The sequence below is a fragment of the Schistocerca americana genome, chromosome 1 (genome assembly GCF_021461395.2).
Source record: "Schistocerca americana isolate TAMUIC-IGC-003095 chromosome 1, iqSchAmer2.1, whole genome shotgun sequence".
Classification (NCBI taxonomy): domain Eukaryota; kingdom Metazoa; phylum Arthropoda; class Insecta; order Orthoptera; family Acrididae; genus Schistocerca; species Schistocerca americana.
The window spans coordinates 28,246,470-28,252,836 of NC_060119.1; positions in this window are offsets into that span (position 1 = coordinate 28,246,470).

Sequence of the window (6,367 nt, forward strand, 5' to 3'; positions counted from 1 at the left end):
CTTCTGTTTAATTTGAGTAACTTTTAGAGGAAAACAGTTTTCAAACATGGTACTGACATTGTTCATGAATGTGTTATATTTTTCATTCATGTCATGAGCACTATAAACATCTTTCCAGTTCATATCTTTGAGCAGTTTTCTAAAACACTCAATTTTTGGTTGATTGACTACTCTCCTGTACTCAGATTTAGCAGTCTTGATAAACTGCTTAGAATTTACATCTAAAACAAGGAGCTGCATATCATGATCTGATAGTCCATTTATAACAAGTTTTATGATATTATTTTGTTCCTTTGATTTGTCTATAAAAATGTTATCAATGGCTGTCCTTGAGGATTTAGTGATCCTAGTTGGAAAGTGTACAGTGTGAGTTAGATTGAAAGACAACATTACTAACTGCAGTGAATGTTTACTGGAAGATTGCTTTAGAAAATCTGTATTAAAGTCACCAGTAATCAAAATTTCTTTGTTTCTTCCTGTTAAATAACCCAAAAGAGCTTCTAGATGATCTAAGAATAGATTATAATTTCCTGCAGGTGCTCGGTAAATAGTTATCGTTATATAGGACCTGTTATGGAACTCTACTTCTGTTGCACATGCTTCTAGATTTCTAAGTCCCGGAATGTTCTGGTGTAATAAAGATAACTGATACTGCATACTAATGGGATTGTAACTGCTTTGGTGAAGATGGACTGGCAGTTTCTGATTACTTTCTGTTAAACACTGTTTAAATGGAGGCTGTATGATAAAATCTGACTCCTGTTCATCTGTTTTCTCAAACTGAGTGTGTCTGCCAATCTCTCTTAAAACTCGTTTTCTTTCCCCCTTCCCTATCCTAAAAAAGGCATCCCTCTGACACCTGTGACCACTGGTATTTTACCACTTGTGCCAGTGTCCCCCCTTAAGTTTTCTGCAATCAACCCAGACAGTTTTCCCTTCCCTTTCCTATTGAGGTGAAGGCCATGCCTAGTGTAGTCCCACCTATCGATAGCATCCACAGGAATCAAACCAATATGGGACCCTATATCCATCCTAAGCAGCCACTCCAACTCCAAGTTCAAGTTACAAAAGACACAATGAATAGTTAAAATGCAATGCAATAACACAATGTAAAGTCCTGCCTCCCCAGAGCCTGTCTTCTATATATTTGTCAAGGGATCTATTAGGAATTAGTTTATGCGCTTTAAAACATGAAGATTTAATCATTATTATTATCATTTATGGTGTCGATAATTATGATTATAAAATTTATCTGCTTCTTTACTAATGTTACAATCATTATAAGCTTACGTTATGTGCTAGATAACATGTTGGTTGCATTCCAGGTGGAAATTACTTAAATAAAATGTAAAAATTTCAAACTTATACAAAACAGACTTCTGCAGAATTATGGATGGGGTGAGGTGGCTACATGTTGTGCAATGCATAGCACGTCCTTGTTTAATGGCCATTACTGCTGTACTGAGTTATTAGCCACAACTGTAACACTGTATATTAAGAAGTTATATGAAAATTTCCCCCCAAATAAGTCTCAATAAAAAGTTTAGTTTCTTGTTGCTGGTCCACTTTCCAATGATCCCTCTGTGCTACAAACTGAATATACTTATGAACATTGGGTGGGATAATGGTAATTAGAAGTTGTTGAAATAATTATCTCACCTTGAGTTTTATTTTCGAGAAAATATCATAGGCCTACCACCTGCATAGTGCTATTGTGAGTAATATTACTACTGTCAACAATTCAGACAGTTTAGAATGATTACAACTTGTTTCACTTCATTTACAAAGGAACTAATTACCTTTTTGACTATCTCATATGATGATTAACAATTGAGAGCAAATTATTTTCTTCCTACCCAGAGCCCTGATATAAAGTGATGAGTACACTGTCCACTCTGGGCCAGTAGAGCTTGTGCATACTTGACAAAATATAAAAAGATATACTACACCAGGCAGATATGGTCAGAAGTATGTTCAGGAACACATGTAAATGAAAAATTCAGCAAATTCATGACTATATTCAAACTAAAATTTGATGAGACATTTCCTAAAATGGCACATTCTGTTAGAGAATATATTAGAAAAAACTGGGTAACAAAGTTACCAGAATCTTCTGAACACTCAGGTATCTCAGCTCTAGCAAAGACAATAAGAGAGGCCCACCCTTCTTGCAGTATTTTCTGAAATACAAAAGAACCGTTAGGAAAATGCTACAGGATGGAAAAAGAATACAAAATGATAAGGCTGTACAGATGTCCAACAATGAAAGCAAAGCAACAAGGAATATAGTGAAACAAGAAACTGGTAGTACCAAGCCAAAACAGAGAAATATGAAAATTAGAAATAAAGGTGGTTTAATATATAATTCTAAGGATAACTTTCTTGACGATTACTTTAGTAACATAGCAACCAAACTGCAAGTAAAGCTACCAAAAATACAATATACAGCTACAAATAACTACGTACTTTACATAAAGCTGCTGCTACTAACCATGCGAGAGAAAATCATTGTGATTGTGTATAAATTTAAGAGTAAAATATCAATAGCTCCAGATGAGATTCCAGTATGTCTACTAAGGGACTGTATTAGCTGCATAAAAGCATCGCTAACAGATACTATAAATGAGTCATTCACATCCAGTTGCTTCCCTGATTACCTAACACAAGCAGAAGTTCTTCCCATCCACAAAAAAGATGGTAAAGAAAATATAGAGAATTAAACCCAAATTCAGCACTTTCTCCATTTTCAAAAATGATAGAAACTATTATGGAAAACAGACTTATGGATTAAAATGATTAATGGAAAATCTCATATAAAGATGTGAAACAAATACTAACAAAGAGACAGAGAGGCTGGCCAGTACTTACCTCAGCTCAGTACAGCCGATAGATACACAAAAAACAGAACCGAAAATTTACGTTCCTAGCTTTCGGAACAAATGTTCCTTCACCAGGGAGGAGAGAGGGGAAAGAAAGGGAAGAAGGGAAAGTGGATTCAGTTACTCATAACCCAGGTCATGAAGCAACAGGGAAAGGAAAACAGGGAGGGTAGCAAGGACGGAGGCATGGTTGTCAGAGGGAAGCCAAAGATATTCTACTGTAACTACTGTGCCAGCTTCAAACCAGAGAGGATGCATACAGAAGTAAAGAGGTATACAGTATAAAGATAAACACAACTATGTAGGATGAAAAGATGTGTGAATGGCTAAAGAGGAAAGGGAAAGAGGAGAAGACTGAAGAGTAAATGGGAGTGAGGTTGTTTAACGTAGGTTCAGTCCAGGGGGATGGCGGGATGAAAGGATGTGTTGGAGTGCAAGTTCCCATCTCCGCAGTTCAGAGGGACTGGTGTTGGGTGGGAGAAGCCAAATGGCACATACTGTGTAGCAGGTTCCTAGGTCCCTAGAATTATGCTGGAGGGCATGCTCCGCTACTGGGTATTGGACATCTCCTAGGCGGACAGTTCGTCTGTGTCCGTTCATGTACTCAGCCAGTTTAGTTGTTGTCATGCCGATGTAAAAGGCTGTGCAGTGCAGGCATGTCAGCTGATAAATGACATGTGTAGTTTCACACGTGGCCCTGCCTTGAATTGTGTTTGTTTTACCAGTAGCGAGGCTGGAGTAGGTGGTTGTGGGGGGATGCATGGGGCGGGTTTTGCAGCGGGGTCGGTTACAGGGGTAGGAATCGCTGGGTAGAGAAGGTAGTCTGGGAATATTGTAGGGTTTAACAAGGATGTTACGGAGGTTAGGGGGGCGACGAAAGGAAACTCTGGGTGGTGTGGGGAGAAGGTCCCTCACAAGGCCTCACAACGGCTTCCATAGACTTACTCACTCCACCTGAGCCCCGTACTCCTACCTTCTACCTATTACCCAGAATCCACAAAGAGAACCATCCTGGCTGTCCCATTGTAGCAGGCTTCAAAGCCCCAACAGAACGTATCTCAGCTCTATCACCCACACACTCACATCCTACATCAAAGACACAAACCACTTCCTAGAACGCCTCAAATCCATTCCCACTCTTCTCCCACCTGAAACCCTTCTTGTTACCATAGATGCTACATCCCTTTACACAAACGTCCCACATACCCATGGTTCTCTCTGCCCTTGAGCACTACCTCTCCCAACGCCCACCCGAAGATCTTCCAAAAACCTCGTTCCTTATCACACTTACCAACTTCTTCCTAACCCATAATTACTTCACTTTTGAAGGCCAGACCTACAAACAAATCAGGGGAATGGCCATGGGAACCAGGATGGCTCCGTCCTATGCTAACCTCCTCATGGGCCACATGGAGGAGGCTTTCCTGAAGACCCAACAGCTGCTTCCCCTGGCCTGGTATAGGTTTATAGATGACATCTCTGTGGCCTGGACTCGCAGTCGAGCAGCCGACCCGAGCGGAACGCTGCTCTCTGCACCTGGCGTAGCTGCCCGCTGATAGCTCCTCGGAGTGGTCTCTAATAAGCTGCAACTGGCGTAGCTGCCAGTGATGCTCTACTGAGCAGCACGAACCCGCGAGAGCCGCTTAACGCTTTTGGGCGCTAAGTGGCAAGAGCTTCGGCTCAACTTCCTGCAACTTCGGTTGCAAATCTCCCCAGCGGGACTCTCCCGTTCTTTGGTAGGGTAATCTCAGTGTCAGGGGCCCCTTCACGTCGGATAACCCCGCGCACTGTAGGCCGCTCTCTTCAACCCGCGCCCTCTTGTGCCGCGCATTGCACTCCGCGCAGATAGGTCGTAGGGACACCCATCTTCTGTAGGAACACGATACACAGCGCTTTCGCTAAAAAGCAAATATTGTCGCTTTGTGAAAAGAGCAAAATTGTCGTGCATCCATCCCTCCATATCCAAATAAATACTCCCGAAACAGCAAAGATGTCCAATCTCTCCTGTGCTTCCCCGCCACTCACCCGCAACAAAGCTGCAGCACAAGAGGCGGTAATGCCGGCTACTCCCGCCATCATTTCCGTCCCACTGTCCACCTTCCAAGCGCAGGTTGTCTTGAAGGACAAACAGATCGCGGAACAGCTGGAGCTGATCACAGAGCTGATGGGTAGTGAAAACACACAGACAGAAACACCCACACCACACACACAGGCACCTGCTGAACAACAGAAAGACATGCCCCCTATTTCACCTCTGGCGGCCCAGGCACTGACGGAACCAGATCCAGAGCCGACAGAGGACACAACAAACACTGATGAAGACGGGCCGTGGCAGCAGGTCGGCCCAAGGCGCAAACAGCAGCCAAATACGCAAACAAGTGAGCCCACAAACTCACGAGGCAACGGCCGAGCGCTGCTGCCAACACCATCCACATCGCGAACAAACAACAATAACAACACAGGGACCAACACAGAAAACCCTGCGACTGCAGCAACCGCAAATATACAAGCAGCTATGCAGAACACAAACAACACCGCAACTGGCTTCCCACCGGTCATCATTCACAACTACGGAGACCTAAGTCTCCTAAACAAGGAATTTAACAATCAGCACAGCCCCACAACATACTACTCTAAGCTCACCGGGGAACACGCCGCACTGTATGTGGCGAACAAGGCAGACTACACAAATCTACTGGACTTTCTCAAAGAAAGGAAGGTAGAACACTTCACGTACAGGACAGTCCTGGAAAAAACACAGCAGTACGTGATAAAGGGGATAGACTCACGAACCCCGACCGACACAGTACACAATGAACTCTCTGCTCTTGGGTGGGAGTGCATTCGGGTAAACCAAATGTCAGAGTTCGGCACAGCAAGACCATCTCATAACTACATGGCGGAATTGGCCGACATGGCCAAATCCCGCGACCTGCTGAAGTTAAAGCTATTTCTTCACATGGTCGTCAATGTAGAGGTGTACAACACGCCGCGCACCCCCCAGCAATGCCACAACTGCCAGCGCTATGCGCACGCGGGTATCAGATGCGGTCTCGCACCCTGCTGCCGCATTTGCGCTGGCGGTCACACAACCCAACGCTGCAAACTCCCCCATACAGCACCTCGCAAGTGCGCCAACTGTGGTGCTGCCCATCCAGCAAACTACAGAGGGTGCATTGCTTACAAAGCAGTTCTGAGGCGCAAAATCGCGAAACATGCGAAACCTACTGCCATCACAGTTCCAAAACCGCCCCCATGCCCAGTAAGAAGTGGAATATCCTTCGCTTGAGTGGTCACTGGCAGCCCCAGCAGCGCGGGATGGTCAGAGGAGCCCCAGAGCTCAGAACACACTCAGCAAACACCCCCAGCAACAGACACACAACAGACAAGCACAACACCTGACTCCACACCCGCACCGGGCACACCACACGAAATGAGCAACAACACCACCCTACCCCCTGAGATCGCGAACTGCAGCCCACCACAGG